Below are 27,102 nucleotides of genomic sequence, written 5' to 3'. Positions count from 1 at the left end.
TATTTATATCTGTATCTACATAGTATATGTATATGTATATGTATATCAATCTCCATCTAAGCCTCCCTACCATCACTTTTTTTGGAAAAATCAGTACCCCTCCTTTTTTTGGATAACTCTTCTTTCCCTGGTTTCCCATCAGGTGTTTCCAGCAGAGAGGGGCAAATATATGACCTAAATCTCCTGGATGAGTTAGATGTACTACCAAAGATGAGAGTGATGGTTAAATGATATAAAGATAGGTAGGACTTGGGGGGTTGACCAGCTCGTCTGGTTTGCCCATGACTAATGATTTTCCCATGATTTTCAATGCTAAAACCAGGATGGCCCCAGAGAAAATGAGACGGTTGGTCACATTAGAATTTGAGGATTTCTGTAATTCACACCCAACACTATTCTTACCAGTAAAGACAGGTGACAATTGTGATCAGCTTCCAAATGAAGATCACCTAATGAGAGATTTGGTAGAGATTTTTGCCTTAACACCTCACCCCAGACCAATTCAATAAAGTATGATTTGGGGTGCTAACTGAAGAATTATAATTTTACAAAATATGGAGGGAAAGTGTCCAATTGTCTCTATTAAATAAAGCTTCATGGAGGTTCTCCTATTTAGAAAAGGCTACATCACACACTAATTATGCCATATCCTTACCTCTCTATCTAAACTTTGCAGGTACATATAAAGAACTATTCAGGGGGATCCCTGGGTGGCTCAGCAGTTTAGCACCTGCCTTCAGCCCAGGGCATGATCCTGGAGTCCCGGGATGGAGTCCCATGTCCGGCTCCCTGCATGGAACCTGTTTCTCCCTCTGCCTATGTCTCTGCCTCTGTGTGTGTGTGTGTGTGTGTGTGTGTGTGTGTGTGTGTGTGTCGTGAATAAATAGATAAAATCTTTAAAAAAAAAAAGAACTATTCAGAAAGTATCACAGTAAATTGTAAAGAATTTGTAATTGTAAAGAAACAGCTTAAAGGGGTTAATTGTGTATACATTAATTGGTAATGTGTTGCATACCACCCAATTCTGTATTCAGACAGTAACCATTCTCTAAAGCCTAAGTCTTACTTTGAGTTCTCTCAAAAGCTGAGCCTGAGATGAAGATAGATTGTTTGGAAATGAATCCAGGAAGCACAGGTAGGGGCACAGGGAGCATGAAATGGAGAAGAGAGAAAAGCCAAAAGGAGTGTGTTGTGAGCTGGTTACTCCTGTAGTGAATGGGCTCAATCACACTGAGATTTTCAGGAAAAATGTAGACATTGCCCCAGACTTGTCCCACACTGGAATATTTATCCTGAGTCTCCTTCCAACTGCTGGTTGAAAGCTATGCTTTGGGATTTTGCACTTTGGCAGTCTTTCACAGCTGAGGTGCTGGAGGTCACTGCTCATCTTCTACACACCAGCAGGGAGGAATCAGGTGGGCTGAGGTGATGGAGTACAACAATGCAATAGAAACCTTGGCTTCAGCATCCTACATTGCTGTCTGTATATGTTCCCTCCATCACCCTAGAGAAATCGACTGTAAGCTGAGGAAGACCCTTAAAGATGGTGTAGGACCAATGGGCTTATTTAGTGATGACCAATAAAGGCTGAGACAGGTAAAGGAGTGATTCAGAACTGCACATGCATGCATTCTTGGTTGTGTAGGATTAGATGCCGAGATTCCTAAAGTTCATTCCAGGGCACACCTGTCCACACAGAATGAGTGAGTAAAATATGAGACCATTGTAAATGTGATTTTGATGAGAATATGAGGAGGAAGCAAAATTACTGTCCTTTTACACTTTCAAAATTATTTGTCTTTAAAAATGTCTTTTTCCTTGTCTGCCTTTAAAAAAAATCAGCTTTATCCAGGTATAATTTGCACATAAAATTATAAAATATCTGAAGTGCATGTCATAGTGATTTGGTATGCATATGCAATGTGAAAAGATCCCCTTCTCCACCTAGTTGTTTTTTTATTTATTTATTCGTGAGTGACAGAGAGAGAGAGGCAGAGACACAGGCAGAAGGAGAAGCGGGCTCCCTGCAGAGAGCCCAGTGTGGGACTCAATCCCAGGACCCTGGGATCATGACCTGAGCCAAAGGCAGATGCTCAACCACTGAGCCACCTAGGTGCCCCTGCTCTATCACTTTTGAATTTTTCTTGACTTAATCTTAACAGAAGCATTTCATTGTAGAAAAATAAAGCAACATGTTATTTGGAACTCGAGATCATGCGTTTGGGTACTGGGAATTGTACCTGTTCACTAAGAAATTTCAGGCAAAGAAAGTCCTTAAACTTAGTTTCTTCACCTGTGGAATGAGGATAGCATTTTCTATCTCTCAAGGACTCTGCTGTGGTGCACATAAGATCCACTAGGTTAAGAACTGTGTGAGTCATAGCTACTAATGTCAGTAATCAATACTATTAAAAGTACTAGTAAAACATTTCCCAAGTGGGATTTTTTTTTTTTTTTGAAGGATCTATGAACCTGTGAGTCTGCATGCTTGTTTTCCTGGGCATAGACATAGCTCAGAAGAAGACCATGGATATGGACCATGGAGATGTGCAATAAAGGTAAAGGGCAGCAATTGGAAACCCACAAAAATTGACCACCAATGGAATGATATGTTGATTGACTGTTTTATTTATCCATTGGAATTCAGCGCATGGAAATTACATTAGCAAACGAATGCAGATTAACCCAGGGAAGGGCAATTGTGGTTTTTCATAAAGATGTCTGATACGGTATTTTGGATTAATGTTCACTGATTCAGAGTGCTCTGCAGAGCCCAGTGGTTTTGCCCTGGGTATATGTGTATACTTTTATGGTTGGCTGTACAGCAGACCCCAGAGAATAAGGAAGAACTCCTGTGGCTTTGCTGAAGGCTTTATTTTCTGGAACCCCTGATAATGGCTTTGATAATCAGCTTTGACATTGTGCTTGCAAGGAAATCAGCCCTGTTCTTGTTTGGCCCATCATTTTTCTTTTTTCTTTATTCTTTCTGGTTAAAAATGCTCTATCAAGTCTTATGCAAAAAACAAAAACAAAAACAAGCAAACAAAAAAAACCTTTGCTTCAGGGCAGACCGATTTCAAAGAAGGGAGATAAAAGACCAGAGTGAAACTCAGTTCCCTCAAACTCAGACATTCCAGGAGACCTTCCAGGTGATAATCCCTGAAGTCAAATTTCAAAACCTGTACCTTTTGTTCAGCAGTCTCTGGGCAACTCCATTAGTAAAAACCCCTTTTCCAGATTCTCTGTAGAGTTCATAGGAATGGTTCCTAAATATTAGCATATGTACAAGTCAAGAATATTGTGACAAAAATGCAGGTTTCTGGGAGGTAATGGTGGTATGGAGCCTGCATTCTGATTCCCTTCTGGAGAATCACCTGACTTTGAAGGATGCCTTCTTTTCTCATGGCAAAGGTCACCCTAGAAAAATCTTTGGAATTTTCCATCTTTGACTTGTCATTCTGTTCCTGTCCTTGTATAATTATTTAATGTGTACATAGACAATCTGAACTTGATCATTTAGAGCTCTTGCTAAGAACTGAAAGACCAGCAATAAAGAGTCCATGCTATTGGTACATTCACCAGGATGGATGAATCTCACAGATAATTTGTTGAGTGAAAGGACACAGTCACATAAGAGCTCATGCTACATGATTCCATTTATATGAAGGTCAAGAGCCGTTTATATGAAGGTCATGAAATTAATTGATGGTGAAGGAAGGCTTAAGAGTGGCTGCCTCTGGCTGGGTGACTGAGTAAGCAGAAAGATTTAGGGGTCCCCAGAAAAAGAAAGAAATAATTTCAGGCCCCCAGCTATTTTCAGTGATCTTTGCCTTAGCACTCCACTAGCCCCAGCACACTTCCTGCAGAACTTCCTAGGAGGTGTCAGAATTACAAAGAAATGCAAAAACCTCCCTAGGTAAGGATTTTAAGGGAACAAAGGGAATGCAAATACTATCAGTCTCTACCAGGCCAGAAAATAGCCTAACCTTATCAGAGACAATAAATCAGTGGTAAAACTCCCAGTGCTGTTTCAAAGGTAAGCAAGGCCTTGCATTCATTCATTACCTGAGATAAGGAGCCCAAGATCCATCTAGTTTATCCTGGCTCTCAGCTCTTGGAGCACATCCATAACCCTCCCCCCTGTCTGAAAGTTACCTCTGCCTTCTTATAATGTTATGATAAAACTCCCCTTTCTGATTACTCATCATAAGCCCAAATAAAATAAACACACTCACCCCTGCTCAGAGAGTCCTGGCTTTGGAGTTTATGCCCATGATCTCCTCATTTGCTGCAAATAAAATTTCCTTAGTGTGACAACTCCATCTGGTGCAATCTCCAACTCACCAAGGAGTGGACTCACTTTAGTTTTGTTATAACTGTACACTGGGAAGGAGTTTAGGGAGCCTTATGGGGTGTTGGAAAATATATCTTGATATGGGTCATGATCATGTGGGCTGTATATATACACACAAAAAATCAAGGTACTGTATACTTAAGATTTCCACTTTATATAAGCTTTATAGTATATATAGCATTTTCCAATTGAATCACACACACACCGAGGGACCCTAGTTAGAGAAGACTAAGCAGCTAGGCCTTTTCATGCTACTTTGAAGGCCTTCCCTATTGAGTTGAATTAACAAATAGGCAGAACAGATTAGGTGACTAGCACCTTTTGTTCACCCACATCACCCACAGGCTGGCTGATTCCAAAATTATACTTTTATTGCAAAGTTCAAATCTTTCTCAAAGGGTGCCACATATCTGGAAAAAAGTAATCATGTATCATTAACATTTGATCATAAAATAAGAAGGGATTTTAGAATTCAGGTAGTTTAGTGGTTCTCAAATCTGCCTGTGTATCAGAATCACCTGGGAAGCTTCAAAATATAGATTTGTAGGTTGTATCTTAGACCTACTGAGTCAGAACCTCTGGTAGTAGGGTGCTCAGGGTATATGACATTTGTAATTGCAATTAGTCCAAATGATCTACCATGCGGGAATTTCTCTGTGTGTTATGATGATAGCAACCTTCAGATTTCCTTGTATATAGATTATGATGTTTCTAGAGATCCTTTCCATAGATCGTGTCATCTGACTAGGTAAAAATGGTATCTTTTTTTTTTTTTTCTTTTGCAGATGAGGAAATCAAAACTCAGTGAAATTAAGTGACTTCCCCTTCTCAGTAAGGATAGTCAGGTCTTCTATTCCAGACCTGTTTTTACTCTCTCACTATGAATGGAAAGCCCTGTCCAGCCTCTTGAAGATTTTCTTTTTTTGTTTAAAATAAACTTTTATTTTAGAACAATTTTAGATTTACAGAAAAATAGTGAAATTAGTATAAAGTTCCTATATACTCCATTCTCAGTTCCTCCTCCTGTTAACATTTAACATTAATATGATATATTTATCACACACAATTAATGAACCAATATTGATACTTTCTATTAACTAAAGACCATACTTTGTTCAGATTTCCTTAGCTTTTGCCTAATGTCACTTTTTTTTTTTTTTTTTTTTTTTCTGTTCCAGGATAACACATACATGTCTCCTTAGGTTTCTCTTGGTTCTGAGAGGTTCTCAGATTTTCCTTGTTTTTGATGACCCTGATAGTTTTGAGGAGTACTGTTCAGGCATTTTGCAGAATGTCCTTCTGATGTTTTTATTATGGTAGGTTGAGGTAATATGCTTTGGGGAAGGAAGACCACAGAGGTTAAGTGCCATTCTCACCGCATCATTATCAAGGGTAGATGCTATCAGTATGAATTATCACTGTTGATGCTTACCTTGATTGCCTGGCTTGAAGTTTCTTCAGTGTAAAGTTATTCTTTTTCCCTCATTCCACACTCTGCTCTTTGGAAGAAAGTCACTATTTGCAGCCCACACTTAAGTAGTGGGGAGTTATACTCCCCTCCTTAAAGACAGAGTAAATGAATTATTTTAAGCTCTAGATTCTTTTTGTTACTGCCTATTTATTTATGTGATCACTTATTTACTTCAGTGTGGGTATTAATTTATTTATACACATGGATATTTATTTGATACTTTGGGTTATAGTCCAATGCTACCTTATTTATGCTGTTCAAATTTTTCCCACTTTGGCCATTGCAAACTCTTTCAGTTGGCTCTTGTGTCTCTTTGACATACCGAGATGTGTGCATGTATGTGTATCTAAGAGAGAACACTTGCTTTTTTCTGGCACTACAAGATGCTTCAAGGCTCCTCTTGTTTATTTCCTGACTCAGTGTTAACATCAGCCATTTCTCTAAGGAGCCCTGATTCCTTTAGTATTAGAAATCAAGATCTGAGTGCTGAATGGACCAGTAAATGACTCCTGTGATATTCTAAGTTAGTTCAAACTCTCTAGCTATTTATTGTAACAAATCTACTTTAAAAAAAATCTCCGTATCCATTGAGGGCCAACCTTTTTACAAAGTATGATAAAAATAAAATACTAAGAAAATGAAATAAGACACGTAAAACACTAATCCACATTTTTATTGACTAAACAAACCTAAAGTTGCATTTCAAAAAAATGCGTACACATTACAGAAAAATTGCTAACAATAGTTTTTAAATGATCACTCTCAAGTTTTATACTTCCCTTATCACAGACTGGTAACAAATAGTTTATTGATCAGCACTGGTCTTTGGACAAGACTGTTCGGTAGCTGTCCCTTGGTCCATCATTGGTTAACTCACTCTTTGGAACAGGTATTTCTTTCCCCCATCTTCTAGCCAACAGGTTCAAGTTCTGTTCTGGAGCAATAAGGCCCAAGGAAGGTCCTCTCTTACATTAAATACTCTTGATAATTTAAGAGAGTTTCATTGTCTCCCAAAGACCTAGTAAATCCTTCTCAGTTTTTTTCTACTATTGATTTTCCAAAAATGACTTTCCATTGTATTTGCCTTATTCAAGCCTGTTCATCTCAATGGACTTCACTTCATCTATATTTTCTTAAAACAGCATTACGAGTTGAACACAGAATCTCAGATGTGGAAGTCTATACCTTCTTTGCAAATGCTCTCAGCTGCTTTCCCCTTCACAGTTTGGAGACAACTCTCTGTCTTGGATTTACTATATCCTTTATCCCCTGTATATGTCAGTCACCTTAAGAAGCCCATGTCTCTGAGGTAATGCCTTATTTCTCACATGACTTTGTCCATCACCTTTTTTGATCTCATAGCCCACCCTCTCTATCTCTTAAAAACCTGCCATGGTGCCCCCAGGACTCACAGTCATGAGTAAAATACCCCATAATCTCACCCTCTCCTGGGACCATTCCCTTAACTTTTTGTTCTAAATGGAAACCTTATCACCTTGCTTCCCTTGCAACTCAATTGACGGTTGTTTCCTTTTTAACACTGTTGGTGCCACTGGGTTTGATGATGTATGGATGTTCTGTTTGCTCCTTATTGCCATTCTAAATCATCTCCCTAATTCTTCTCTAAATACTACCCCTCAGCTTGACTTTCATGTCATTACCATATTCCACCTGCTACTCCTTCCTTGATGTAATTATCTGTACATTTATCTGTTCACTGCCCATATTCCTTGAACATTTTAGCCCTTGGATAATTGTTAGGTTCTCTAGCATGAATTCATTGGTAGCTTAGTTCCTTGTTCTCTCTTGCCATGCTCTTGTCCTGCACCCTACCTCACTCATTGAGCCTTCATACTCTAGACATCGTCATTGCTAGTGTCTATTATCTCAGCGCTGACATGTCACACTACTGCTACCACCTCCTACCCTTCCATCTCACTCCTTCTAGTAGTTCCTAGTTCTGAGAACTCTAGACAGATACAACCACCTCCTCTCAGTCTGTCACCTAATATCCTCACTTTCATCTTTATCCGGCTCAAATCCCAGGGCCAACCATTATATTACTCTCTTGCCTGTAAACACAATACCCTTATTGAAACACTTGCTTAACTAAGTCACAGCCTTTTGCCACACCTTTCTGCAATATGTAGCCATGCTGATTGGTCTCAAATTCATTCACAGTCATCAACCTTAAGTGTGTCTTGGTCTACACAGCACTCATATTTCCCCCACTCATGCATTCTTCCAGTCTCCTACAAGACCATTTCATACCCTCTCATCTGTGTTCTGACCTTCCACACCTCCCTCCTCATCCTGATGCTCACATGATGGTCTTGCTTTCCATTTCATAAAGAAAATGGAAATGGAATATTCCTACAATCATAGGAATACTCATAGGAACACTCCTACAATCTCCCACCACCACTTGTGCTCACTTATCTGAATCTGTGCTCCTATATTTGGCTCCTATCCTATTAGCAAGCCTGAACTACCCATTCCCACTTGGTAAGGGCATCCCTCCATTTGTCCACTAGATTTTATCCTTTTCTTACCTTTTCAAGTCATCAATCCAATAATTCTTCTTTCCCTTTCCTAATTTTTTTTCCTTTCCTGGAGTCTTCACAACAGCATGGAAGCAGGTTGTTATTTTTCTTTCTTAACTATACTTATATCTAGCCATTACCTTGCTTGTATCCTTCCCTTTACAGCAAAACTCAAAGGGCTATCAGTTGTCCAGTCTTCTATTTCCCTCCTTCCATTCTCCTTTGAACTCCAATAAAGTTTTACCCCATTACACTATTAAAACTGCTTTTATTGAGGTCACCAGTGACTTGCATTGAAAAATCTTGTCCTGAATTCATTCTAATTCTTCATTTCATTTGAGCTTTCAGTAGCAGATAATAAACTCCTCTTCTACTTGAAGTACCTTCTCTGTTTGACTTTCTGGGTACCATATTTGTCTGGTTTTCCTACTTGTAGGATCATTTTTTTAGTCTACTGTGCTTGTTCCTCCTCATCTTCCCAGTCTCTAAAGTTCAGGGTGTATTTATAGAGGCTTAGCCCTTGAAACTTTTTATTCTCACTCTTGGTTATTTCAACCAAACTGATGGATTTAAATATTTGTTTATTGATGCCTGCCAAATTTATATTGTCAATCTGGACTTCTTCTCTGAACTATAGATTCTTATAGCCACCTTCCTGATTGATATACCATCTTGACTTAAGCTACTGTCATCTTTTGCCTGTATTATTAACAATATCTCCTAATTAGTCTCCCTGCATGCTTCAATGCAGTGGCCACTCTTGTTGATCTACTGAAATTCCCAGTCAACTTATGTCCGTCCCCTGTTCAAGCCTTTCTCTGGCTTCTCTCCTTAGAGTAAGATCCAGTACTCAAGAGTGACCCACAAGGGCCTAGATAATCAGCTCTGTGTCATCTCTCTGATTGCATCTCCTACTGCTCAGTCTTACTCACTTTGCTTCATCCACACTGGGCTTTTTGCTGCTTGGCCTCCCAAGAGCCTTTGCCCTAGATATTCCTTCTCTCTGTCCTTCCTGAGATATGCATGACTTATTTTCTTTTGTCCTTTTCATCTTTTCTTAAATAGCCCCTCTCAATGAAGACTTCCCTATCCACCTTATTTAAAATTGTTACCCTCTCATTGCCAACATTTAGGTTCCCTTTCTTGTTTTCTTTTTCATCATTTTTTCTCCAGTATTTTTGTTTGGTTCATCTTTTGTTTTTCCACTAGAATGCAGGTTTTATGAGGGTAGGGTTTTGTGTGTGTATTGTTCATTGGTATATTGCCAGCACTTAGAACAGTGCCTAGCAGGTAGTAGTAGTGCAATAACATTTATTAAGTGAATGAATGGCTAATTGAATGCAAGGGGAGTTGGGTCTTTACTTCCCATAATATGAACACTATATACTACAAATACAACCTAAATGTGGATCAGCTTCTCATTTGTTTAAGCAATCACATCCCACTCTTGATACATTTCATGTTTATGATCAACCACAATTCCCAGCTCTTTTTCATAAGAACTCCTGCCAAGCCAGGAGTTTCCTATTGTGCATTCATAGAATTATTTTTAAATTCCCACACATGGCCCTTTATAAACATCATCTTGTTATTTTTAAACTCAGCAGTCCTAGTCTGCCAAGAGATAATTCTGGATATTGATTTTGATACATCTTACATTAACATTCTCTTCTAGCTTTGATAAACTCTTTTATTTGACTTCATTTATATTCATTATAATGTCTAATAAGACAGGAGAAATTGAAGAGCCACAGGGCTACCAAAAGAGGAGTTGTAACACGCTGCATTTTTCCAGAAACCAGTGTACCATTACATGCGCGGGCTCTTCTTATACGTGACTGTGACACTCTTCCATGGAGAGATTGGGGTCTAAGTTCCCTTCCCTTGAGCCTGGACAGTTCTTGCAATTGCCTCAATGAATCAAGTATGGTAGAAGTAACTCTATGTGACTTCTTCTCAAGCTAACCTAGAGATGGTAATGCTGCTATTACCTGTTTTTTTCTTTCTTGAGACATCCTTGGGATCCTGAACTGACATATATGTTCAGTTACACTAAGGCCACCATTCTGGAGAAACCACATAAAAAGACCACAAAGAGATAGAGAATGAAATCTGAGAAGCTGCAGATATTCAGGACTCCAGTTGTTTAAGTCTTTCAGCCCTGTCACCAGACATGTGAATGAAAAAGGTTTGAAGATGACATTAGTCTCAGTTGCCATCTGACCACAACACTAAGATAGGTCACAAGACCCAAGGTCAGAACTGCCTAGCTGACCAGCCCCAATTTTTTTACCCATAGGAACCACAAGAGGTAATAAATGATGATCATGTTTTAGGCCATTAACTTTTCGAATCATCTGTTACACAGCAATAGGTGACTAACACCTACCATGTTGTTGAGTGTATGTGGTTAAAATCCTGTTCTGGGAGCAGTCTGTTCTATTGACTCAGGGCTTGGGTGTTACATATGAGAAGTACTCAAGGTCAGGAGAGATGCTAATAACTTCTGTGGGAAGTTTCAACTACTTATTGCTGAGTAGTAAATCTTCAAAATAGAGGACTGTTTGAAATAAACTAGAATGGCAAAAGTGATTTGAAACAGAATGATTTGACTAGAAAACAAACTTTGGAAGGTTGGGGCAAGAATAGAGATGGGTTCTGATTCACTATTTTACTTATACTGGCTGGCCATTCTTTTCATTTATTTGAGGGAAATTTGAAGAAACAATTGCTTTTGCACAGTTTTGAACTTCTGCTAATACAAACTCCATTTGTTCATTCAATCTCTCCATGCTCCTCTGCCCCCACTGTGGCCCTGCTCCTTACTTACTTCTTTTTTTTTTTTTAAAGATTTTATTTATTTATTCATGAGAGACACACACACACAGAGGCAGAGACATAGGCAGAGGGAGAATCAGGCTCTAAGCAGGAAGCCTGATGTGGAACTCTATCCTGGGACTCCGGGATCATGACCTGAGCCAAAGGTAGCCGCTCAACCACTGAGCCACCCAGGCATCCCTCCTCGCTTACTTCTGATTTGCAAATAAGAAGGCCACATACTACTCACTTTTTTTTGGGGGGGGGGGTGTTAAATATTTATTCTTTTATTTTGTAGCACTTGACTGTGAATATTACAATGAAGGTATGTGACATTTAAATAAAGACTATTACTATAGCATTCTATGGGATATATTTTTGGATTAAAAGTTTCTTTTTAATAAATTTATTTTGTATTGGTGTTCAATTTGCCAACATACAGAATAACACCCAGTGCTCATCCCGTCAAGTGCCCACCTCAGTGCCCGTCACCCAGCCTCCCCAACCCCCCGCCCACCTCCCCTTCTACCACCCCTAGTTCATTTCCCAGAGTTAGGAGTCTTTCATGTTCTGTCTCCCTTTCTGATATTTCCCACTCATTTTTTCTCCTTTCCCCTTTATTACCTTTCACTATTTTTATATTCCCCAAATGAATGAGACCATATAATGTTTGTCCTTCTCTGATTGACTTACTTCACTCAGCATAATACCCTCCAGTTCCATCCACATTGAAGCAAATGGTGGGTATTTGTCATTTCTAATGGCTGAGTAATATTCCATTGTACACATAGACCACATCTTCTTTATCCATTCATTTTTCGATGGACACCGAGGCTTCTTCCACAGTGTGGCTATTGTGGACATTGCTGCTATAAACATCGGGGTGCAGGTGTTTCATTGCATCTGAATCTTTGGGGTAAATCCCCAGTAGTACAATTGCTGGGTCGTAGGGCAGATGTATTTTTAACTCTTTGAGGAACTTCCACACAGTTTTCCAGGTGCAGGTGTTTCATTGCATCTGAATCTTTGGGGTAAATCCCCAGTAGTACAATTGCTGGGTCGTAGGGCAGATGTATTTTTAACTCTTTGAGGAACTTCCACACAGTTTTCCAGAGTGGCTACACCAGTTCACATTCCCACCAGCAGTGCAAGAGGGTTCCCCTTTCTCCACATCCTCTCCAACATTTGTGGTTTCCTGCTTTGCTAATTTTCCCCATTCTCACTGGTGTGAGGTGGTATCTCATTGTGGTTTTGATTTGTATTTCCCTGATGGCCAGTGATGTGGAGCATTTCCTCATGTGTTTGTTGGCCATGTCGATGTCTTCCTCTGTGAGATTTCTGTTCATGTCTTTTGCCCATTTCATGATCGGATTGTTTGTTTCTTTGCTGTTGAGTTTAATAAGTTCTTTCTAGATCTTGGAAACTAGCCCTTTATCTGATCTGTCATTTGCAAGTATCTTCTCCCATTCTGTAGGTTGTCTTTTAGTTTTGTTGACTGTATCCTTTGCTGTGCAAAAGCTTCTTATCTTGATGAAGTCCCAATAGTTCATTTTTGCTTTTGTTTCTCTTGCCTTCATGGATGAATCTTGCAAGAAGTTACTGTGGCCAAGTTCAAAAAGGGTGTTGCCTGTGTTCTCCTCTAGGATTTTTTCTCTAAAAGCTTTTGAGCTCGAAGGAAAAATGTTACTCTCGTATCTTTGTTCCAAATTTACATTCTCATATTTGAGTGAGAAAAAAACCAAACCCAAACTATTTCATTTACTCTACCAGTATCCAATATATTGTACCCTTTGGATCTCCAACATTTTATATGGGGTTTTGATTGATTTCTTTTTGCCTTTTTTTGATTGTAGGCAGCCTGAGTGTAGTTAAAGGTATAAACTCTGTCTGAAGTTTTTCATTTAAAAAGATATTTCCTCCACCTCTATGCCTTTGCTTCTCTTGCTGTCATAACACCAATATTTTAAAATGATTTTGCTCATATTAATCACTTTCTCAACCTGAACTACTAATCTTTTAAGTGTGTCCTTTCCAAGAATAGACAATTTATTAATGTCTTCTTTCCCCAACACATCTCTTTGTAACCATTCTCTAAACTTATTTAATTACAGTGTTTGAAATTTTGCCTGTTAGACACTTATTTAAGGAGTGTGGCATATAGAATAAGGGAAAATAGCCATACTTGATTAAATTAACTCAAGATTATTTTTTAACAAGCTATGAGTGGTTGACTTTCTCTTGTGCTTCCTTTCCCTATGGAATCTATGTAAAAATGTATACAAAGATCAGTAGCCAAAAGAGAAACAGAGAACAATGTTGTTAATTTATCACATTCAAGTTTGAGACAGCTTCATCCTATATTCACATGATAGCTGTATTGGTTTTAATTCTGGGGCCCAAGCGGGTTGCTAATCAATTCTGCTCAGAATCTAAATAATGTTGTTGGGTATTTTGACATATATTTGCAATGAGGTGATTCTAATCCCTCCTTTCCTATCAATCACATGAGCAAGGATGGTGCTTACCTCTGGAAAGTAGGCCTGTAGCCTTTCATGGTAGCTTTTAGCGTGGTGACAGAGAGACAAGTAAAGTGAGCTTCCTGGTAGAAAATAGGAAGTAAAAGGAAATGAGTAGGACCTTAGACACTGCCTTTTATAGATATAATTCCCACATTTACAACACCTGATCCAACAAATATTTTATACTTTCATATATCTGATTATCAACTCCTCCTTCCATGAGAGTACTAAATAATTGAGTAGAGAGGGATCATAAACTCCTTTGTAGGTATCCCCCTAAGTGGAGAAAAGAAGAGAAGATTACCTTGATTAGGACAATATACCTACCAGAAGAATAGGACATACCATCTACCTTAGTTGGTTCTGGCTGCTGTAACAAATACCACAGACTGAGTGGCTTAAACAATCAAAATACCATGGACTTTATTCAAAGAGTTGGAACAAATCATCTTAGGATTTGTGTGAAATCAGAAAAGACCCCGAATAGCCAGGGGAATATTAAAAAAGAAAACCAGAGTCAGGGGCATCACAATGCCAGATTTCAGGTTGTACTACAAAGCTGTGGTCATCAAGATAGTGTGGTACTGGCACAAAAACAGACACATAGATCAATAGAACAGAATAGAGAATCCAGAAGTGGACCCTCAACTTTATGGTAATTAATATTCGACAAAGGAGGAAAGACTATTCACTGGAAAAAAGATAGTCTCTTCAATAAATGATCCTGGGAAAATTGGACATCCACATGCAGAAGAATGAAACTAGACCACTCTCTTGCACCATACACAAAGATACACTCAAAATGGATGAAGGATCTAAATGTGATTCAAGAATCCATCAAAATCCTAGAGGAGAACATAGGCAGCACCCTTTTTGAACTTGGCCACAGCAACTTCTTGCAAGATACATCCAAAAAGGCAAGGGAAACAAAAACAAAAATGAATTATTGGGACTTCATCAAGATAACAAGCTTCTGCACAGCAAAGAAACAGTCAACAAACTAAAAGACAACCTACAGAATGGGAGAAGATATTTGCAAATGACAGATCAGATAAAGGGCTAGTTTCCAAGATCTAGAAAGAACTTATTAAACTCAACAGCAAAGAAACAAACAATCCGATCATGAAATGGGCAAAGGACATAAACAGAAATCTCACAGAGGAAGACCTAGACATGGCCAACAAGCACATGAGGAAATGCTCCACATCACTGGCCATCAGGGAAATACAAATCAAAACCACAATGAGATACCACCTCACACCAGTGAGAATGGGGAAAATTAACAAGACAGGAAACAACAAATGTTGGAGAGGATGTGGAGAAGGGGGAACCCTCTTGCACTGTTGGTGGGAATGTGAACTGGTGTAGCCACTCTGGAAAACTGTGTGGAGGTTCCTCAAAGAGTTAAAAATACATCTGCCCTATGACCCAGCAATTGTACTGGGATACAAAGATACAGATGTAGTGAAACACCAGAACACCTGCACCCCGATGTTTCTAGCAGCAATGTCCACAATAGCCAAACTGTGGAAGGAGCCTCACTGTCCATTGAAAGATGAACAGATAAAGAAGATGTGGTTTATGTATACAATGGAATATTCCTCAGCCATTAGAAATGACAAATACCCACCATTTGCTTCAACGTGGATGGAACTGGAGGGTATTATGCTGAGTGAAGTAAGTCAATCAGAGAAGGACAAACATTATATGGTCTCATTCATTTGGGGAATATAAAAAATAGTGAAAGGGGAAAGGAGAGAAAATGAGTGAAAATATCAGTGAGGGTGACAAAACACTAGAATCACCTAACTCTGGGAAACGAACAAGGGGCAGTGGAAAGGGAGGTGGTGGGGTGTTTGGGTGACTGGGTGACGGGCACTGAGGGGGGCACTTGGTGGGATGAGCACTGGGTGTTATATGTTGGCAAATTCAACTCCAATAAAAAAAAGGTAATAAACATTCATTTCTCACAGCTCTGGGGGGTGGAAGTCTGAGATCAGGGTGCCAGTATGGTTGAGTTCTTGGTGAGTGCATCTTCCTGGTTTCCTCACATGGTGGGAGATCAGAGAGGTGAGAGGAGGAGGGAGAGAGAGAAAGAAAGGAAGCTGTATAGTGTCTCTTAATATAAGGAAGGGCACTAATCCCATCCTGAATGTTCATGACCCTCATGACCACATCACCTTCCAAAGACCTCACCAACAAATATCATCATCTCATTGGGAATTAGGGTTTCAAGATACAAATTTTAGGAGGACATAAACATATAGCCCTTCCTCTGTCCAGTCTTCCCTAGACATTTATTTATTTTTATTCAATTGAGTTTAGCAACTGGGTCAATAGTTGAGCTTGATCATGACTGATACTTCAGAACAATTACAACAAGCCAGGCCAACACTTAGTTTAAAATCATAACCATTTCTTAGGACAATTGACCTAAGTCTATTAGGTCAGTTGGGTGGTTCCACTGATCTTGGCTGACTGAGCTCTCTCATCCAATTATAGTCCGCTGGTGGCTTATTCAGAGGCTGGATGGTCTAGGCTGGCCTCAGATGGAATACTATGTGTCTTTTCCATATGTATCTCAAGTCTCTCCAGCAGGCTAGCGTGGGTATGTTCTCATGATTGTTGCACAAAATCAAGGGCAAGAAAGCCTGCTTGTGTTACATTTTCTTTTGTTCCATTGGCCAAAGCAAGTCATATAATCAAGTCCAGAACCAGAGTGGGAAGGGAATACTCAATTACAGGACAAGGAGAACTCAGGGATCCTATTAATTGAGGCTATGACTTAAGAGATGCAGTGTATCAGGAGAGTCATGCAATCACCTTCTTGATTCTGATGTCACCCCATAGAACTGTCTGTGATAATGGAAATGTTCTATAGCTATGATGTCCCATAAGATAGTCAACTAGCCATATGTAGCTATTTAAATTTGTTTAATACAAATGAAATAAAATTAGAAAATGAGTTCCTTAATCATAATAGCTGTACTTCTTATCTTAATAGCTAGCAGTATACTAATCATTGTTCCTAATATTTAACCGTGAATCAGTGAGTTGAGAAAATGTGCTATTGTACTTAGAAGTCCCTATAATAGGTCAAAATGGGCCATTAACTTGGTATATTAGAGGCATTGCTGTGCCCTATTGGGAACTGATTTAAATTGATTAGGTCAAACTCAGCCAGTTTATTCTTTGGGAGAACTTTCAGCAGCCTAACATAATGGAGAAGGTGATAAGTTTCCTCTCCACAGACCTACTAAAAAGTTGCAATGAAGCTGAATCTCAGATCTAGCTATCTCTGCCTCACTTACAGATATTTATTAGCAAGTAAAATTGAGAGTCCACACACTGTGCTCTGCAGGCTCAATAAAGACTCCATCTCTATTTTTAGGTGATTTAATAGTACCTTCCATAAATGTTGGAATATTGGAATATTCCATAAACTATTCACCCAAGACAAAGGCAGCAGGTTGCTGCTAAGCATACAATGGACTCCAACAACCGAGAATCCTCTTCATTATCTGCTGAATGCTGAATTGTTTATGCATCAAGTTTAGGGTACCATCCCTAACCAAGAAGAATCTAGGATACCTTGAATTTTATACCTAGTGCCTACAAGGGTCTGAATGGCTCTTGCATATTCCTAATTAACCTGAATACCCTGAGCACTATTAAAGTCACCAGTATAAACTCATTTCTAAAATCCATTGTGGCAATTAAAAAAAAACCTGCTAGACGCACTAAACAAACTTCATTTCTGACATAAATTATGCTAATTCACCAAACCTTAGATTTTGTTCTGAGATCAATATTGCTGCAGAATTTGGAATAATTGCCCTGAAAGTGTGGTCTTTGATGGAGTGCTAACACATTACCTTGGAGGATTTGGGGCGACTGAATATCCAGTGGTCTAGATTAAAATGAACACACACACATATATTTTCTATTTTTACTGAAGTATCACAAAATAAATGTGAGACCACATGGTTTAAGGTGAAAACTTGTACTCTCATATCGAGTTCTCAACTAAGATTATAACAGAATTTATGTTTTTCAAAAGGCTGGTTTATTTTTGTCTTGTTTAAAGTTTCACTAGCAATTTCTAGTTTTAAAACATCTGTGTTAGAAAATGTGGCAAATGTAATTTTTCTTAATTACAAGTTCCAAAGTTTTGTGGATGTTGTTTAATACCTGATCAGTTTTTATAAGGATATCAAGGAAACTTGGAAAAGAGGTGAATTTTTGCTTATAGATTGTGTATTGCAGTACTCCCCTACAAATTTTATTTTATATTATTTAAATTCTTTGGGATCCCTGGGTGGCGCAGCGGTTTGGCGCCTGCCTTTGGCCTAGGGCAGGATCCTGGAGACCCGGGATCGAATCCCACGTCGGGCTCCCGGTGCATGGAGCCTGCTTCTCCCTCTGCCTGTGTCTCTGCCTCTCTCTCTCTCTCTCTCTGTGACCATCATAAAATAAAAAAAAAAAAAAAAAAAAAATTAAATTCTTTATGCATTTATTTACCTCTTGTGTCCTTTATCTACCAAAAATTTAAAAATCTTGTTTAAAATCTTCTCCATTGGTTGTAATTCTGTCCATTTCATCTTAAAGTTTTTAATTTATGCATTTGGTGAGCTGTTATTTTATGCATACCACTTTATGACTGCTAAATTTACATTGCAAGTATATATTTGAACAATAAAACATGACAGTTTAATTTGAATCATCTTTCATTCAGCAGGATGTAAACTTTTGGTAATTTATTATTAATATTATTCAGAAAGGGTACAGGGTTGATATAATTTCTGAAGACTTGCATGCTTAAGACCTTATTTTTCTTCCTTCTCACGAATAATGGCTTGACTGTGTATAAAATTACTGGTTCGTAAGCCTTGTCTGTTCTAGTCTTCCCTCCATTATCTGCTGGCACTTAATTTTTTCATTTTGAGGTAGCTTGTGTTTCTTTTTTTTTATAATAATAAATTTATTTTTATTGGTGTTCAATTTGCCAACTACAGAATAACACCCGGTGCTCATCCCGTCAAGTGCCCCCCTCAGTGCCCGTCACCCATTCACCCCCACCCCCCGCCCTCCTCCCCTTCCACTTCCCCTAGTTCGTTTCCCAGAGTTAGGAGTCTTCCATGTTCTGTCTCCCTTTCTGATATTTCCTACCCATTTCTTCTCCCTTCCCCTCTATTCCCTTTCACTATTATTTATATTCCCCAAATAAATGAGACCATATAATGTTTCTCCTTAGCTTGTGTTTCTTACCTTGTTTTGTTGGATTTTTTGTTTTTGTTATTGTATTCTACTCATTCAAAAATGCCTCCAGCAGGTGCCTAGTTGTGGGTTCCTTTCTTACAGTTTTTTTTTTTTGTCTGTTTTTGTTGAAAAATGTGAGCTTTTTTTTTTAATTTTTATTTATTTATGATAGTCAGAGAGAGAGAGAGAGAGAGAGAGAGGCAGAGACATAGGCAGAGGGAGAAGCAGGCTCCACGCACTGGGAGCCTGATGTGGGATTCGATCCCGGGTCTCCAGGATCGCGCCCTGGGCCAAAGGCAGGCTCCAAACCGCTGCGTCACCCAGGGATCCCCCAAATGTGAGCTTTTTTTAACCATACTTGAGTACTTTCTTGAACTCTTTTTCTTTTAAACTAGGTCTTTATTGCATTTGGCTCTGATGTTCCTTTGTTTTGTATCAGCAGATATGCCTATAACTCTTAAATTAGACTTTTATTCTCTAGCTCCATATACAGATTCCTACCACATTGTTTTCATCTTTTTAAATTCTGAGAAAAATCTCTCAATTCTGTCCTTCCCAGCATTTCAATTTTCAACAATGTTGGATCTGCTTTCTTACGTCTAATGAGAATTTTAACTTGATTTTCCAATGTCAGTGTCCTTAAAATCCTGCTCTGTCTCCACACTCACCTTGTCTTAACTCACTGCTTTGTACCTTACTCTGAAGTTCTATATTCATCTCCATATTTTGTTGCTGTTATTACGGCTTTCGGTTTCTATTTTATATAGACTAAGGCACAGCTTCTGTGTCAATAGAGATTCAATCATTCATTCAACATTTATTTGCTGAACACCTTTTTCATGCTCAGTAGCACCTTTATTAGTCACAGACATTAAATGAAATAATTACACAAATAATTATATACTGACAAAAATCACAGGGTGCCCTGAGAGTATGGAATAGAGGTCTACTTTAATCTAGAGGGTAGAGGAAGGACTCTTTGAGAAGGTAAAACCCAAATAAAGAGTAGCAGTGAGCTAGTTAAAAGAGAAATTAGGTGAGAGCCTTCCAGCTAAAGTGCGCAGCCAGGAAACAGGTAAAAAAATTCTGTTTCTTTCCATGGTGCAATTTTTCTGAGTTCTGGATAAAATCTCTTTTCTTTGATCTGCAGGATTTCTTAAAGATCATGTGTTGGCATATTCTGTTTGTTCTTGACTGAGGGAAATTTTTCTCTGGACCTTGATCAGGGCACAGAGCCTACAAATAGGCCTAAGTTCAGAATTCTGTCCATTTTGGTGGTGGTGGAAATCTTTTCTCATGGCAAAGTTCAATCATGAGCTAATGCTAATGTGTTTATCTCTGACTCCAGTTGTCCCATATAACATGATCTTTCTGGACTAGATGGTGTTTCCCACTCAAATTGCTTGACGTGGCTGTCTAACTGAAATGGGCTGCCAGCTTTGTTTGGGAGTTAGGTGCCAAGGCTCGATGAGTCAGGGTCAGCCTGGATGGAGACATTCTCCTTCTCTTTTTTCCCCAGCAAGTAGAGCTGCTCTGTGTCATGTAGCAAAGCAGGAACAACCCACTCTCAATGACGTTATAGACAGAAGACATTCCTTTCAAATTCTGGATCAAGGTCATTCAGCACTCTTTATTTTGGGGTCATCTGATCATTTTGTTTTGTTTTGGTTATTTTATCTTCTGTGTATTTATATGTATTTAGTGGTATGTAAGAAGTTGTGACAGATGCTATTTTAAAGTAGAAGCCTTTGGATATATTTTTAGTCTGCCAAATTTCTTGGAACTATTTGATTTTTAAAGCCAGAGATTCTTTTGGTGAGTTAAAACATTTTAGCAGAAAGAAAAAGCATGTATGAAGTTTAGATCAGCATTTTTATTAACTAGTACTTTTATTGTCTGATATGGACCTGTGGGGACTTGGGGTCATATAGAGAGATGGTAAAGAGAACACTGATCTGTGTGTGTGGAATCCCAGTCCTGACGTTAAATGTGACCTTCCTGGAGTCGCATTCCCTCTCTGCAAAAGGAGGTACTCAGAAAGTCAGTGTTTTCTGAGTTGTTCGGCAATGTTCTAGGGCTCCAATCCAAAGATACTGAATCTGAATTTTAACAAGACTCCAGGTTATTCCTGTACTTGTGAAAGTTTGAGAAGCTCTGATCCAGGAGGTGTCTGTGGTGCCATCGGGGCTCCTCTCGGAATGCAGGAGAAGGAAAGAGAAGAGATTTAGGAGAGACTGTTTTCTTCACTCTGCTCCCTTTAACTGGCCACAACCAGGGAAGCTCTGCTTCTTCCCTTTAAAGAAATTTAATTACCAGTGCCCAGGTATTTTCTTTTAGGAAAGATAGATCCTTCTGCAAATAAGAAAATTGTATGATTAGATGATCATCAACATTCTTTTAGCTTAAAAGTTTCACGCCTACACTTTCTTTCAAAGACAAGAGAAAGGCAAATTTATTATAGCTTTGGAGGAAAACAATTAATACAATATCAAGCATACAAACTTGATTTCTTGGAGCCCACATGGGATTAGTTTGAGATACGGCTGTCAGAAACACAGGAGAGGAGACCCTGCTTTTTGCAAGGGGGAAGAAATTGATCCTGTCACACCCCTTAGGCCCAGAGGACAGCCTCTTGCCTGGACACCTACAGAACTCAAGGTAGGAGCAGGATAGTTCCCCTAGTATTCCCAGCCTCCAAGCCAAGGTTTTGGAAATGTCAGATTTTGGCATAAGTCATAGAATGTCACAGGGTAAATTATTTCTGCAATGGCAGGGTGTATTTTTACTCCTTTAGCAAAATGTATTATTGATTCTTAACTGGCAAAAAAAAAAAAAATCAAGTATTCATTTATCATCTCCCCTTCCTCTCAGCAATGCCACAATAATACTGTATTACAATCATCCCAAACTCAGTGTCTTAAAAAATTAATCTTTTATGAATAATTCTCACAAATCTGTAGGTTGACTGGGAGAGTCACTGGCCTGAGTAGGACTTGCTCATTTTCTGAGGTGTATTGGCCCGTGTCCAACGGGGGCTGGCTGGTCTGAGGGGGGCCTCTACTGAGATGAGTCAGGTCTCCACCCCAAAGGTGACTTAAGTCTCTCACATCTCTCTGCTAGGCCAGCCTGTGTGTGCCTGTTATCACAGGAAATTGCAGAGGAGCAGGGAGGAAGTAGAAATGGGCAAGTGTTCTTCATGCTTCTGTCTTCCATTCGCTAACTTCCCATTGGCCTATACAAGTCATATGGCCAAGCTGAGAGAGAAAGAGAGACAGAGAGAAGAAAATTACAGGATAAAGGGTGTAGATGCACAGAGGTCATTAATTAAATTCTATTTAAATCAATTAAATGAAATATGAAGCTACCACACATGATCTTAAACAGGAATTTGGCAGGAATCCAACTGTAAGAAGTACAATTCTCACTTACAAAAGGAGCCCTGGAACAAAAATATGCTAGAAAGGTGGATCTCAGTGAACCACAGCAAGAAATGATAAGCACTAGCACAAAGAGGCTAGATTGATGACTTTTCAATATGCTAGTTACGTTATGATAGTATAGAGAAAAGCATAAGGCATTCGTTCGATTTTTTTCCTATTTCTGGTTTGGGAGATACTGTGTCCTTTCTCTTTTATTAATTCACCAAATAAAAGCTAAATATATTATACCCAAATTATTTATGGTTAATTCAGCTTTACTAAGTACCAGTGTGGCATTTATGTGTGACCAATTATCTCTGCCAACCCCTTCCTCCATGGTCTACTTAGGACCTCCTGTTGTGTTCTACCTTTCATGTAAACATTTGAGAAAGTCATGTGGTTAACAGTTACTGCAGGATGCAATTGTCTCCTGACTCTTTGACAGTGAGAAATAATCTGCATGACCTACCTGCCCCTTTGTCCCAGAGAAAGCTTTGCTGGAGATGTCCAGACCTGAGAGAGAAGAATCAGCCCAAAATCTGTGAGCCACGCTAAGTACAACAGTAATAACACAAATTAATTTGAGTCTTGTTTTCCCTCCTCTTGGAGCTGGGAGCATATTGGGTGGGAAGGTTAATACAGTGCAGTCTTATCTCCTCTGGGCAATTCTGCCAACTTGGAATAGTTTTGCGTTTCCTCCCTGGGAAGGAAATGTGCTCTGCCATAGTGATAAGGAGAATGGCAAAGAGGTCAATTCAGAGAGATTAGGATGCCTACCAACTGCTCCCCATGCTGCACAGGGTTATTATAAATCTGGGAAGTGAGGGGTTCAGTTAATTTTAGTTCTGAGTAACTCAGTCTCTATGGGGTTCTTTTCGGAGATGCAAATGACTCAACAGAACCTTGTTAAAAAGACTTTATTCTGTGCATCCAGGGAGAGAGCCCACATGTGATTTTTTCACAGGAGACAACTTAGTATCAATTGAGCCAAAAAGAAAATCAGACTTCCATAACTTTTCAAGAGTCTATTGTAGGGGAGGAAAAAGTTTTCCCTAACCCTCTTAGGATTCCTGACTAGGTCTGAAAATTAAACTGACAAAGACTGATTAGCAGAGGAGAAGCATACAAACTTACTTAATATAAATTTCACGTGACAAGGGAGGATTCTGAAGGAAATGAAGAGCCGAAGAAATAGTAAAACCAGAGCATTTTTATGTTAGGTTTGATGAAGAGTAGACAGTCACGTAGAAATAGCATAGTAAACTGGGAGAGATTTAGCAAGGCTGGTTTGACCAGATTCTTCTCCGAGTTTCTTTGTCTGAGGCAATAAAGATGCTCCTTTCCTCCAGTTGTAGGTAGGGCACCCCTCCTATGAGGGTTTTAATGGCCAATTTTAGGACACAAGTTGGAAAAAGGTCAGAGTGGCCTTCCTGCTTCTGCTATTTTCTCAAACTCTTTCAGCTGAAAATATTCAGTATGCCAAGGTGCCATATTTTGGGGTGGCATGACCTGAACCCAATTACTATCATGCTCATCTCCCATGCCTTTGCTAAATTAGAATAATTTTGTTCCCTGACTTGGTGAAAACGAGCAAGAATTGGTACAACTCCCTCCTAACCATTAATTCGATGCTGTTATATTTTTCTTTCCTTCTTTTTTTTTTTTTTTTTTTACACTGGTGGCAAAGCAGAAATTCCCACAGGCCTTGAATGTTAATGAGGTGCCAAGGAGTGCTGACAGGAACAATGCATAGTGAGAAGAGTTCACATCTAACTTCTGAACAGACTTTCCTTGAAAAAATACCTTACTGTTCCATAAGAAATAAGGAAGAGGAAACCCTCGGATAGATCCTGATTATTGGCTTCTGTCTCTTGCTCTCATATGGCTCTCCATTTCCTGACCTCTTTTCTATTTTTTCTCCATAGCTCCAATTGCTGTCTACAGTCCTATATGAAAATGTCTTTCTCAGCTGCCATGATTAAACTCTACTTTAGTCAAGAAGTTCTTTAAGATATTCTGCAGGCACCCGTTGTAGGCCTCCTACAACGAATGAAATGTAATAAATAAGTAAATGAGTGAATAAATGAATGAATGGATGAGTGAGTAAATCAGTGGATGAATGCACAAATGAAGTGGGCTCCACTCTCTATAGCCAACTCCAACAGAATGAAAGGAATGAAGAAACTTCTGTTGTCCTCAGCATGATGGCATTCCAAAGTTAACTTGGGTTCAGACTTCCCATAGAATTACGGGAACCATGATCATGTCGTTCATGGGCTGGTAAGCTTTCAGATGATTGGCATCTCAGGGAAGCTCATAATTGCCTTTCCTCCACAGTCTCTCTGTACCACCCTCTCCACTGAGGGACAGAAGTCATTCTGGAGCAGTGATGTCCACTAGAAAAATAATGGGGGCTGTGTATGTAATTTTACATAAAAAAAGATTTTATTTATTTATTCATGAGAGACCGAGAGAGGCAGAGATATCGGCAGAGGAAGAAGCAGGCTCCCTTTGGGGAGCCTGATGCGGGATTCTATCCCAGGACCCTGCGGTCATAACCTGAGCCAAAGGCAGATGATCAACCACTGAGCCACCCAGGTGCCCCAATTTTATGTTTTCTAATAGCCACTTGTTAACAAAAGGAAGAATAAACTGTGCTATGGGTTGAAGTGTGTCTTCTCCAAAAAAGGCATCTTGGAATCCTAGCCGCAGTACCTCAGAATGTGACCTGATTTGGGGGCATTAGACATTAGAGTCTAGACCTTGGACATTAGAGTGGGCACTAATCCAATATGATAGTTGTCCTTATAAAAATCACAAATTTGGACACAGGTGTGGAAAGTAGATGATGTGAAGGGAACTCAGTGAGATGTCAGCCATCTGCAAGCCAACGAGGAAGGCCTAGGCAGATCTTTCTTCCTTCACAGCCCCCTGAAGGAACCAATCTAGCCAATACCTTGATAGTGGACTTCTAGCCTCCAGGACTGTGAAACACTGAATCTCCGTTGTTTAAACCACTCAGTGGTATATTGTTACCAGCAGCTGTAGCAAACTTACATGCAGTGAAAACATTTTTAAAAATTATATATTTTATTCAACCCCATATATCAAAAACATTTTTCCTAATTCAGTGTGTATTTGACAGAGCACCTCTCAGTTTGGATTCACCACACTTCAAGGGTTCAGTAACCATGTGTGGCTTGTGGATCCCATAGCGGACAGCATGGGTCTAAGATGAACTGAGTCCTGAGGGGAAGGATCCTGTTCCCCACTCCCCCAAGCTGAGTGAACACAGACCTACCACTCCAAGGAGCTATACAATTGGGAGGCAAATGGAATTTGGGGAGTTTAACTTGATGTCTGAAGATGGTAATTAAGAAAAAACAAAAAAGCTCTTCCATTTTTTTTTTTCCCCAGTAGTGTGGTTCTGCTTATAAACGGTGTATGTATTTTAAGTCTTGGCAATTCGGTGTGTTTCCTACTTGGGCAAATTGGCCAATTCAACATTATTACTTTAATCATACAAATGCAGACTTTATAAGTGATTTACCATAGAAACTGAGAAAAAACCCACCTCCCTCCAACTAAAAATATAACAGTCTCTATAAATATGCACAACCATATGACAAACAATTTCTGGGGCACAGTGCTACATTCTATTTCCTTTAAAGAAGTCAGTATGGTGGATCTTGAGCACCATTCGCAAGTGTGAATTCTCCATTTGCATGCCTACTTTGAACCTGCTGGGCAGTGTCTTCATCCTTGGGTCAACCCATCATCTGTCACTTTTTAATTTGTTTAAAGATGCCAGAAGAAAGGAGTGATGGGAGAACCCATTTCTGATATTTGTCATCTGCTTTCTTTCTATATCTTAAAAACAAACACTGACAAGTTAATATGGTTGATTATGTCAAATACTTTCTCCAAGAGAAAGAAACACTAGATGAGATGTGATATATGATTTGTAATAAGAAATATATGGTCTTTGTATCCATTTCTGGCTCAGAGCTCTTAAAACTCTTGGAATTTCCTAAATGAGGAGAACAATAAATGTGTCTTTTGTCATGTTAATAAGGTGATTTCTGGAAAATACCTAAAGATGGTGGCTGGTTATCAGTGGAGCCAACCCTGTGAATAGAGGGCTGGAACTTCCAGTCTCATCCCCTGACCTCTGGGGAAGGGAGAGAGGCTAGAGGTTGGAAACAATCACCCATGGTCAATGATTTAATCATCTTTTGTATAGAATGAAGCCTGTGTAAAAACCCAAAAGGAGAGGGTTTGGAGAGCTTCCAGGTTGGGGAACCAGAACACTGCCATATGCCCCTGAGCCAGGCCCCAACTGCACAAGGACAGAAGTTCCTTTGTTCAAGACCTTGCCCTTTGTATCTCTTCTTCCAGCTAGTGATTCCTAGCCTTTAATATGCTTTGAGTAAACTGATAGCCCTGTGAGTAAATAGGTTTCCTGAATGCTGTGAGCTTCTCTAGCATGTTAATCAAACCCAGAAGGGATTCCAACTAAATAGCCAGTTAGTCAGAAGTCCAGGAAACACCCTAGACTTGCAATTGGTATGTGAAGTTAGAGGAGGTGACAGTCTTGTGAGACAGAGCCCTTAACCTGTCAATCTGATGCTATCTCTGGGTAGTCAGAATTGAATTGAATGGGAGGACACACAGCTTGTGGAGAATCACAGGGTGGTGTGGGGACCCCTCCACCCTGTGC

General features: G+C 39.3%; 2 long non-coding RNA genes across 3 annotated transcripts in view; one reads left to right on the top strand and one right to left on the bottom strand.

Moving 5' to 3' along the window:
• The window catches only part of LOC112673581 (uncharacterized), an 80,829-nt gene that overhangs the window by 16,736 nt on the left and 36,991 nt on the right, over positions 1 to 27,102 (top strand). For both annotated transcript variants that reach the window (XR_007405639.1, XR_004809147.2), the window contains exon 2: positions 2,462 to 2,558. This is a non-coding gene — a long non-coding RNA (uncharacterized LOC112673581). The remainder of the gene's footprint in view (positions 1 to 2,461; positions 2,559 to 27,102) is intronic.
• LOC112673583 (uncharacterized) lies at positions 19,831 to 22,974 on the bottom strand. The gene is made up of 3 exons (XR_003144908.3): positions 22,852 to 22,974; positions 22,071 to 22,217; positions 19,831 to 21,315 (listed from the first exon to the last, which is right to left on the bottom strand). It is a non-coding gene; the product is annotated as an uncharacterized LOC112673583 (long non-coding RNA).

The sequence above is a fragment of the Canis lupus genome, chromosome 24 (assembly GCF_003254725.2).
Source record: "Canis lupus dingo isolate Sandy chromosome 24, ASM325472v2, whole genome shotgun sequence".
Taxonomy (NCBI): domain Eukaryota; kingdom Metazoa; phylum Chordata; class Mammalia; order Carnivora; family Canidae; genus Canis; species Canis lupus.
The sequence above is the reverse complement of the archived record's forward strand: the minus strand, read 5'-3'. Positions and strand labels throughout refer to the sequence as shown.